The following is an 8603-nucleotide window of genomic DNA, read 5'->3' as shown; positions in this document are numbered from 1 at the left end:
CGAATCAAACTCAATTTCAACCGCCGTATCAATCAAAAGTATTGAGTTAAATACACCACGGGTGCCTTAACTTGTCATGTCCGGTCAGTTTAGTGCCTAAAGTTGAGAAATACATGAAAGTGGTGCTCTAACTTGTCCGGCTGTGCAAATACGGTGCCTCGTACAGTATCCAGGCATATGCCTTGCCCGCATAGCGAGCCACTATGATGGCGGCCCGCATGTCAGTGACCGGGAGCATTTTTTACATCCAACCCCTCACATTTTATTTATTTACTCATAATTGTATCACATACAGATGCATACTGATGGGTCCAACCTGTCAGGTTTGGGTCCCACATATCAGCTACACCAAGCACGGTTGTATGTGCATATCATAGATATAATGAAAATTATAATAATGATACCGTGCAAGATATTAAAGAAAAATAAGAAAGAAAAAAGGGATCTGAAGTTTCGAACCTAGGAGCTCACTTGTGCCACCCTTGCAATCTAGCCGATAAACCAAGCAAAATCTTATGTTTATTTAGAGCATCTAGTTGGAATTTTCCTATGAATTTATTTATCTCACCCTTTAAAAAATGTAAACATTATTTCTCCATTTTAGGCATCACGTGGTGTCGTGCCTCGTGGTTATATTGTTCACCGAGGGACCTCTGCTAACCATTTGATGCCTAAATGAGATAATTTACTTCTTAACCATTTTAGTATCAAGGGAGATTTAGGGAATGTGCTGGTGCATTTGAAAAAAAAATGCTTTTGAAACATGTGTCACGGGTATTATAAAATTATAAACTTATATTTGAAAGATGTTTGTCATGCGTTCAAGAAAATGACAACATGTATTTTTATAAATGTTCAACGTGCATTCAAAATGTTATTGTGTAAAATTGTTCTTACATTTATACAAACACATTTAAGATATTTTAATACATTTCTAAAATTACTATTATTACACACTAATTTCTAATGCACATCGAACAATTACATTGTCAATTTTTCTGTAATTGTGTATTTTAAAAATATAGTAATACAATGAAGATACACACTAATTGTCCGTGCGTGTGGTCCTGCATGAAGATGCATAAATTTACACAACAATTTTTAATATACATTGAACTGTCTAAATCCACATAAATTTTTTAAAACATTCACGTTAACCTTTTCAAAGTACACAATAATAAAAATATAATAGATGTTTAAAATACACAATAATGCCCTACCGATAATTACTGTATATTTATTTGGTAAAATTTACATATCATGAAAATTAAACATGATCTTGATTTTTCTACAAAATTGTAGCAAATGTGTTGAGGAATTGCAGAACGATACGCCGAATTGGTCTGTATACATTTCTAGCTAATACTACTACGTATAACTTAGTTTGGCTCGGTGACCAGCATGTTATTGCATTAAGCAGGATGTCCCAGCTTCAAATTTTCATCCCAACAAAAATAAAAAATTACTCGTTCACTTCCAGCCACCGACTTGTGGGCCGCCGCCATGCTGTCACGTCACACGGGCAAGGCGTACATCCAAATACGGTAGGAGGCACCGTATTTGCACGGTAGAACAAGTTAAAGCATCATTTTCGTGTATTTTACAACTTTAGGCACCAAACTGACCGCATATGACAAGTTAAGGCATCCTTGATGTATTTAACTCAAAAGTATTAATGGATCTGAGGACGGGGTCCACATCCGGCATGCAAACTCCATGTGTGCATGCGGTGCAACTCATCTCCTCCTCCAATTTCTGCCACGCATGGAAATCGTTGTCTTGATTGATTGTAAACTAACATTGACATCCCAATTTAAAATAACTAAATCAATCCATCATGATTTTCAAAAATCATGTAGTTTTGTTTTCTGTTGCAGAATACCCAAAAAAAAAATGTCACGCATTCCCTCATACAGATCTTTAATTAAAAAGAAGAAGAAGATGAATTACACATGCTACATGCTTTCCACGAATTTAACATGTCTCTCTCTATATACTCCTATATAGGTGTGTGTGTGCGCGATTAAGAAAAGTTAGAACATCACTTTTAAAACAAAAGTTAGATCATCTTATATTTGTGAACATATAGCAAGTATATTTTTCACTATCGTATACTCCCTCCGTCCAAAAATAAGTGTCTTGAGCTTAGTACAATTTTGTACTAGAGCTAATACAAAGTTGAGACAGTTATTTTGGGACGGAGGGAGTACAAAACAACGTACCGGCTCATCTCCACAATAGTCTTCCCTGTCCCTCTCACCATCATTTTCACTCCACTCCCTGTTTTTCGACCATCTCTTTTGCCAAAGGGCCTAAGGGCATCTCCGACGCGAACCATCAAATTTCCTGCATCCTGATTTTTAAAAACCATGTACTTTCGATTTTTGTAGTAGAGTACCCAAAAGAAAACATTCGTCATGCATTCCTTCATAGAGATCTTTAATCAAACAAAGAAGAAGACGAATTACACATGCTACGTGCTTTCGACGGAAAATATTTCACCTCTGGTTAGGTGATCATGGCGGTTTTCAGGGCCCATCCGGCTCGGCCTTGGCGCCTGCCGGTGACCTTGCAATGTGCGGATGCACCATAGGCACATTGCCACCTTATTCCGCCATCGGGAGTGACCTTGCAATGTGTGGTTGCACCATAGGCACATTGCCACCTTATTCCGCCATCGGGAGTCTGTGCCCGCGTTTCTCGCTGCTATCGTCCCTCATTTGGGTCACTCAATTTGGGTTTCCTTGTCCAAGCATCTCATCTCACAATGTCGCCCCATGCCGGCCCGCTGCAAAAGAGGGTCAATTTTATGTATTTTACGATAATGCAAGAAAGTCATAGTGAAAATTTACGATGACAGAACGATCAGAGCAAGAAGAGGGTGGATATGATGCTGCCCCAAGGCCGCCCTTCTTTATTTGCTTGACGACCGTCTTATACCGACACCTAATTAGAGAAGAAAATAATGTGCTGGAGCATGATACATTTTAGACGTATTGATGATTTTTTTAATTATTTCATGGTATTGTCATACCACTTTTATACATTTTTATAGTAATTTATATTGTTTTTCTAGACTAACATGTTAATTCAGTGCCCACATCGAGTTGTTGTGTTAAATATTTTTTTACTGTTTGAAAAATCATTATTTGCAACATCGCGGGGATATTTGAGATTTTTTTCATAGGCCGAACAATCCACAAAGCATCCGAACCTGCCAGGGGCGATTTATATATCTCCAACGTATTTGTAGCCGTTGACTTTTTAGTTCTATTATACTATCACTTTTATATTGTTTATATAATATTATTGGATTAACTTATTAATTTAGTGTCTATTGTTAGTTCCTGTTTTTTTGCTTGTTTTGTCGTCTTCCCTCATTTTGGCAGCTCGGTTTGGGCTCCGGTTTTCAATGATCTCGTCTCAAAATATCGTGTGCGCCGCCGTCGTCCCTCACTTGGGCCGCTCGGTTTGGGCTGTGGTTTACAACGATCCCGTCTCAAACTATCTTGCATGTTGTTGGTGTGCAGGGCAATGGGGTCGTTGTTGGAATCCCCTATTTGCCATTCTTTGTGGCCTATAGTAGGGTTAACGTATAGGACAGGGTGGCAAAGGATTTTATTGGTCTGAACCATCAAATCTCCCGCATCCTTCCGGTTCACACCCTCAAAGCCATCCAACTCGGCGTCCCGCATCGGCCTGTGGACTGGTCCTATGGACGAACTTTGACTAAATAAACACGGATGACTGCATATTAGTTACACTTGACTTGCACAATGTAGCAGCCACTAACATACACTTGTCTATGCCGCTTAGTTTGGGGTTCGGAGTCCTACCACGCCGTGTAGCAATGTCGTACCCCATGTGTGCATGCGGTGCAACTGCCTCCTCCTCCATTTTCTACCACGCATGGAAATCGTTGTTTTGATTGATTGTAAACTAACATTGACATTCCAATTTAAAATAACTAAATCAACCCATCATGATTTTTAAAAAGCATTTAGTTCCAATTTTTGTTGGCACGGATTCCCTCATAGAGATCTTTAATTAAGAAGAAGAAGAAGAAGAATTAGACATGCTACGTGCTTTGGACGGAAAATATTTCACCTATGGTTAGGTGATCATGGCTTTTTTGGGGCCCATCCGACTTGGCCTTGGCCCGTGCCGGTGATCTTGAAATGTGTGGATGCACCGTGGGCACATTGCAACCTTTGTCTGCCATCGGGACTCCGTGCTCGCGTTTGTCGCTGCCATCCTCACTCATTTGGGTCACTCGATTTGGGCTTCCTTGTCCAAGCGTTTCGTCTCACAATGTCGCCCCATGCCGGCCCGCTGCAAAACAGGGTCAATTTTATGTATTTTTTTAAAAATGCAAGCAAGTCATAGTGGAAATTTACGATGCCAGAATGTCAGAGCAAGAAGACGGTGGATATGATGCTGCCCCAAGGTCGCCCTTCTTTTTTTTGCTTGACGACCATCCCCTACTGAAACCTAATTAGAGAGTAAAATGCATTGGAGCATGATACATCTCAGACGTATTGATGATTTTTTCTAATTATTTCATGATTTTGTCATGCCACTTTTATACATTTTTGTAGCAATTTATATTGTTTTTCAAGACTAACATGTTAATTCAGTGCCCACATCGAGTTGTTGTTTTAAACATGTTTTTTACTATCTGAAAATCATTATTTTCGGACCACGTCACGGGGATATTTGAAGGTTTTTTTTACATAGGGCGAACAATCCGGAAAGCATCCGAACCTGCGAGGGGTCACTTATATGTCTCTAACGTGTTTGTAATTTTCAACATTTTAATGATATTGTACTATCACATTTATATATTCTTATATTATTTCATTGGATTAACTTATTAATTTAGTGCCTATTATCAGTTCCTTTTTTTTTTATTGCAGAAAAATCATATCTAGGAAGACCACAAAAAACACGTTTACCATGCTTTCAATCGGCATCCAATCATCGAAATCTTTAATCAGTAAAAGAAGAAGAAGAAGTTGAATTAAGTGTGCTATATTCTTCCATGCATTTCCATCTGCCCTTGAGAATTTGTGCTCACCGTCGGGGTCCCTCATTTTGGCAGCTCGGTTTGGGCTCCGGTTTCCAATGATCTCGTCTCAAAATATCGTGTGCGCTGCTGTCGTTCCTCATTTGGGCCGTTCGGTTTGGTCGTTTGGACTTGTTTCCAATCATCCCGTCTCAAACTATCTTGCCTGTCGTTGGTTGCAGCGTAATGGGGTCGTTGTTGTCCTCTTTTTCTCATGCCACGTGTGCCCACCGAAAATCGCTCAAATCACTAATTAGTCTAAGTGTGACTTATCGTGGCAAATATTATCGGGCTAGATTAGGTCGCTAATATTATGTGTGTGGTAATTAAGAAGAGCTAACTAGTGTTGAAATTAGAGATGGGCCTTAGGCCCATAAGACAAATTTTAGAAAAATCTACAAGGGCCCATGTAGGTGGTGGCATGACAAGGTGGTGGGAAATTTAGTCTCATCCCGCTAGTGGAGGAGAAGTTGGACCCCCTTTATAAGGGTCTCTCTTCCACATGCTATTGGAGAGTGAGAAGAGAATGTGCCCTCGCGCACTCCTCCTCCTCCGCCCGCCTCGCCACGCCTCGTCACAACGCGGGTTGCGGGACCTACGCTATTTCCAACAGAATACCGACTTCAAGAAGAAGGGAAAGAAGCCCTTCAAGAAGAACAAGAAGGGAGATGGCTGCTATACTTGTGGTTCAGAGGAACATTGGGCGAACAAATGCCCAAACAAGTACAATAAGCCGACGCGGGACTCCAAGTCTGCCAATATGATCGTGGGCAACAATGAAAGTGGTGCATCTGGATACGGTAATTTACTTACTGTATTTACAGTTTGTCAGTCCATCGATTGGTGGGTGGACACGGGTGTAAATATTCATGTGTGTGCTGACTTATCATTGTTCTCTTCTTATCAGGCCACCGGTCACGGGTCCGTATTGATGGGGAATGGCGCAAGTGCTTCTGTTCTTGGTGTTGGCACGGTCGATCTGAAGTTTACTTCGGGAAGGATCGTGCAGCTGAAGAACGTGCAGCATGTCCCCGCCATCAAGAAGAATCTCGTTAGCGGCTCCCTTCTGTGTAGAGAAGGGTTTAAGTTGGTATTCGAGTCTAATAAAGTAGTAGTTACGAAATATGGACTTTTCGTTGGAAAAGGTTATGAATGCGGAGGTCTGTTCCGCCTTTCTCTTGCAGATTTTTGTAATAAAGTCGTGAACAATATTCATTCGAGTGTTAATGAATCTGAAGTTTGGCATTCACGTCTTTGTCACATAAGTTTCGGTGTTATGTCGCGGCTAGCAAAACTGAATTTAATCCCAACTTTCACTTTAGCCAAAGGTTCTAAGTGCCATTCGTGTGTGCAAGCAAAGCAACCTCGCAATCCTCACAAGGCTGCAGAAGAGAGACACTTGGCACCATTAGAACTCATACATTCTGATCTTTGTGAGATGAATGGTGTGTTGACTAAAGGTGGAAAGAAATACTTCATGACATTGATAGATGATTCCACTAGATTTTGCTATGTGTATCTGTTAACTACTAAAGATGAGGCTCTACACTACTTTAAAATCTATAAGGCAGAAGTTGAGAATCAACTTGAAAAGAAAATTAAACGAGTCCGGTCTGATCGTGGTGGAGAGTACTTCTCAAACGAATTTGATTCATTTTGTGCGGAACACGACATTATTCATGAGAGGACGCCTCCCTATTCACCCCAGTCAAACGGGGTTGCCGAGCGGAAAAACCGTACTCTAACTGATTTGGTTAACGCCATGTTAGATACATCGGGTTTATCCAAGGCATGGTGGGGGGAGGCTATATTGATCGCGTGTCATGTCCTGAATAAAGTTCCTACAAAAGATAATGAGGTCACTCCCTACGAGGAGTGGTCGAAGAGAAGGACGACGCTCTCGTACTTACGTACTTGGGGCTGCTTGGCGAAAGTCAATGTACCGATCCCCAAGAAGCGTAAGCTTGGACCAAAGACTGTGGACTGCGTTAATTTGGGATACGCTAAGAATAGCGTAGGCTATAGATTTCTAGTAGTGAAATCTGAGGTACCTGACGTGAAGGTCGGTACAATAATGGAGTCGAGGGATGCTACATTCTTTGAGGATATATTTCCCATGAGAGATATGCAAAGCACTTCTAGACAGGAATCTGAGATAACTCCTGAGCCTGCCATTCCTATGGAATACTATGAACAAACACATGATGAAAATCCTGAGGAGGATGACGAGGAAGCCCGTGGTAGGGGCAAGAGACAAAGGACTGCAAAGACCTTTGGTGATGATTTCTTCGTATACCTCGTGGATGATAATCCCACTTCTATTTCAGAAGCGTATGCTTCTGCAGATGCTGATTACTGGAAAGCTGTGGTCCGTAGCGAGATGGATTCCATCATGGCTAACGGGACATGGGAAATCACTGATCGTCCCTATGGTTGCAAACCATTGGGATGCAAGTGGGTGTTCAGAAAGAAGCTTAGGTCCGATGGTACAATTGAAAAGTACAAGGCTAGGCTTGTGGCCAAGGGCTATGCCCAGAAAGAAGAAGAAGATTTCTTCGATACTTATTCACCTGTGGCTAGACTGACCACCATTCGAGTACTACTCTCATTGGCGGCCTCTCATGGTCTTCTCGTTCATCAAATGGACGTTAAGACGGCTTTCCTGAATGGAGAGCTAAATGAGGAAATCTATATGCAACAGCCAGATGGCTTTGTGATAGAAGGTCAGGAAGGAAAGGTGTGTAAGTTGCTGAAATCTTTATATGGTCTGAGACAAGCACCTAAGCAATGGCATGAGAAGTTTAATACAACTCTCACATCCGTTGGCTTCGTTGTTAATGAAGCTGACAAATGTGTATACTATCGCCATGGTGGGGGCGAAGGAGTTATATTGTGCTTGTATGTTGATGACATACTGATATTTGGAACCAACCTCAAAGTAATTGAGGAGGTTAAGTCTTTTGTGTCTCAAAACTTTGAGATGAAGGACCTTGGGGTGGCTGATGTTATCTTGAACATCAAGCTGTTGAGAGATGATGAGGGTGGGATTACACTTCTGCAATCCCACTATGTTGATAGGATTTTGAGTCGCTTTGGATATTCAGACTGCAAAATTTGTCAAACACCATATAATCCTAGTGTGCTTATTCGAAAGTTTAAAGGCACAGCTATAGATCAATTGAGATTCTGTCAAATTATCGGTTCACTTATGTACCTAGCTAGCGCAACGAGGCCCGACATCGCGTTTGCTGTGAGCAAACTTAGCCGGTTTGTTGCAAACCCGGGCGATGTTCATTGGCGTGCTGTTGAAAGAATTATGCGCTACTTGAAAGGTATTGTCAACCACGGGCTTCACTATACGGGATTCCCATCGGTACTTGAAGGGTATAGTGATGCGAATTGGATCTCTGATGCTGATGAGATGAAGGCCACTACTGGGTATATGTTTACTCTTGGGGGTGGTGCTGTTTCCTGGAAGTCTTGCAAGCAAACGATCTTAACAAGATCGACAATGGAAGCAGAATTAACAGCATTAGAC

Source organism: Hordeum vulgare, chromosome 2H (genome assembly GCF_904849725.1).
Source record: "Hordeum vulgare subsp. vulgare chromosome 2H, MorexV3_pseudomolecules_assembly, whole genome shotgun sequence".
In the NCBI taxonomy this organism is placed as follows: domain Eukaryota; kingdom Viridiplantae; phylum Streptophyta; class Magnoliopsida; order Poales; family Poaceae; genus Hordeum; species Hordeum vulgare.
Note: the sequence above shows the minus strand (reverse complement) of the source record.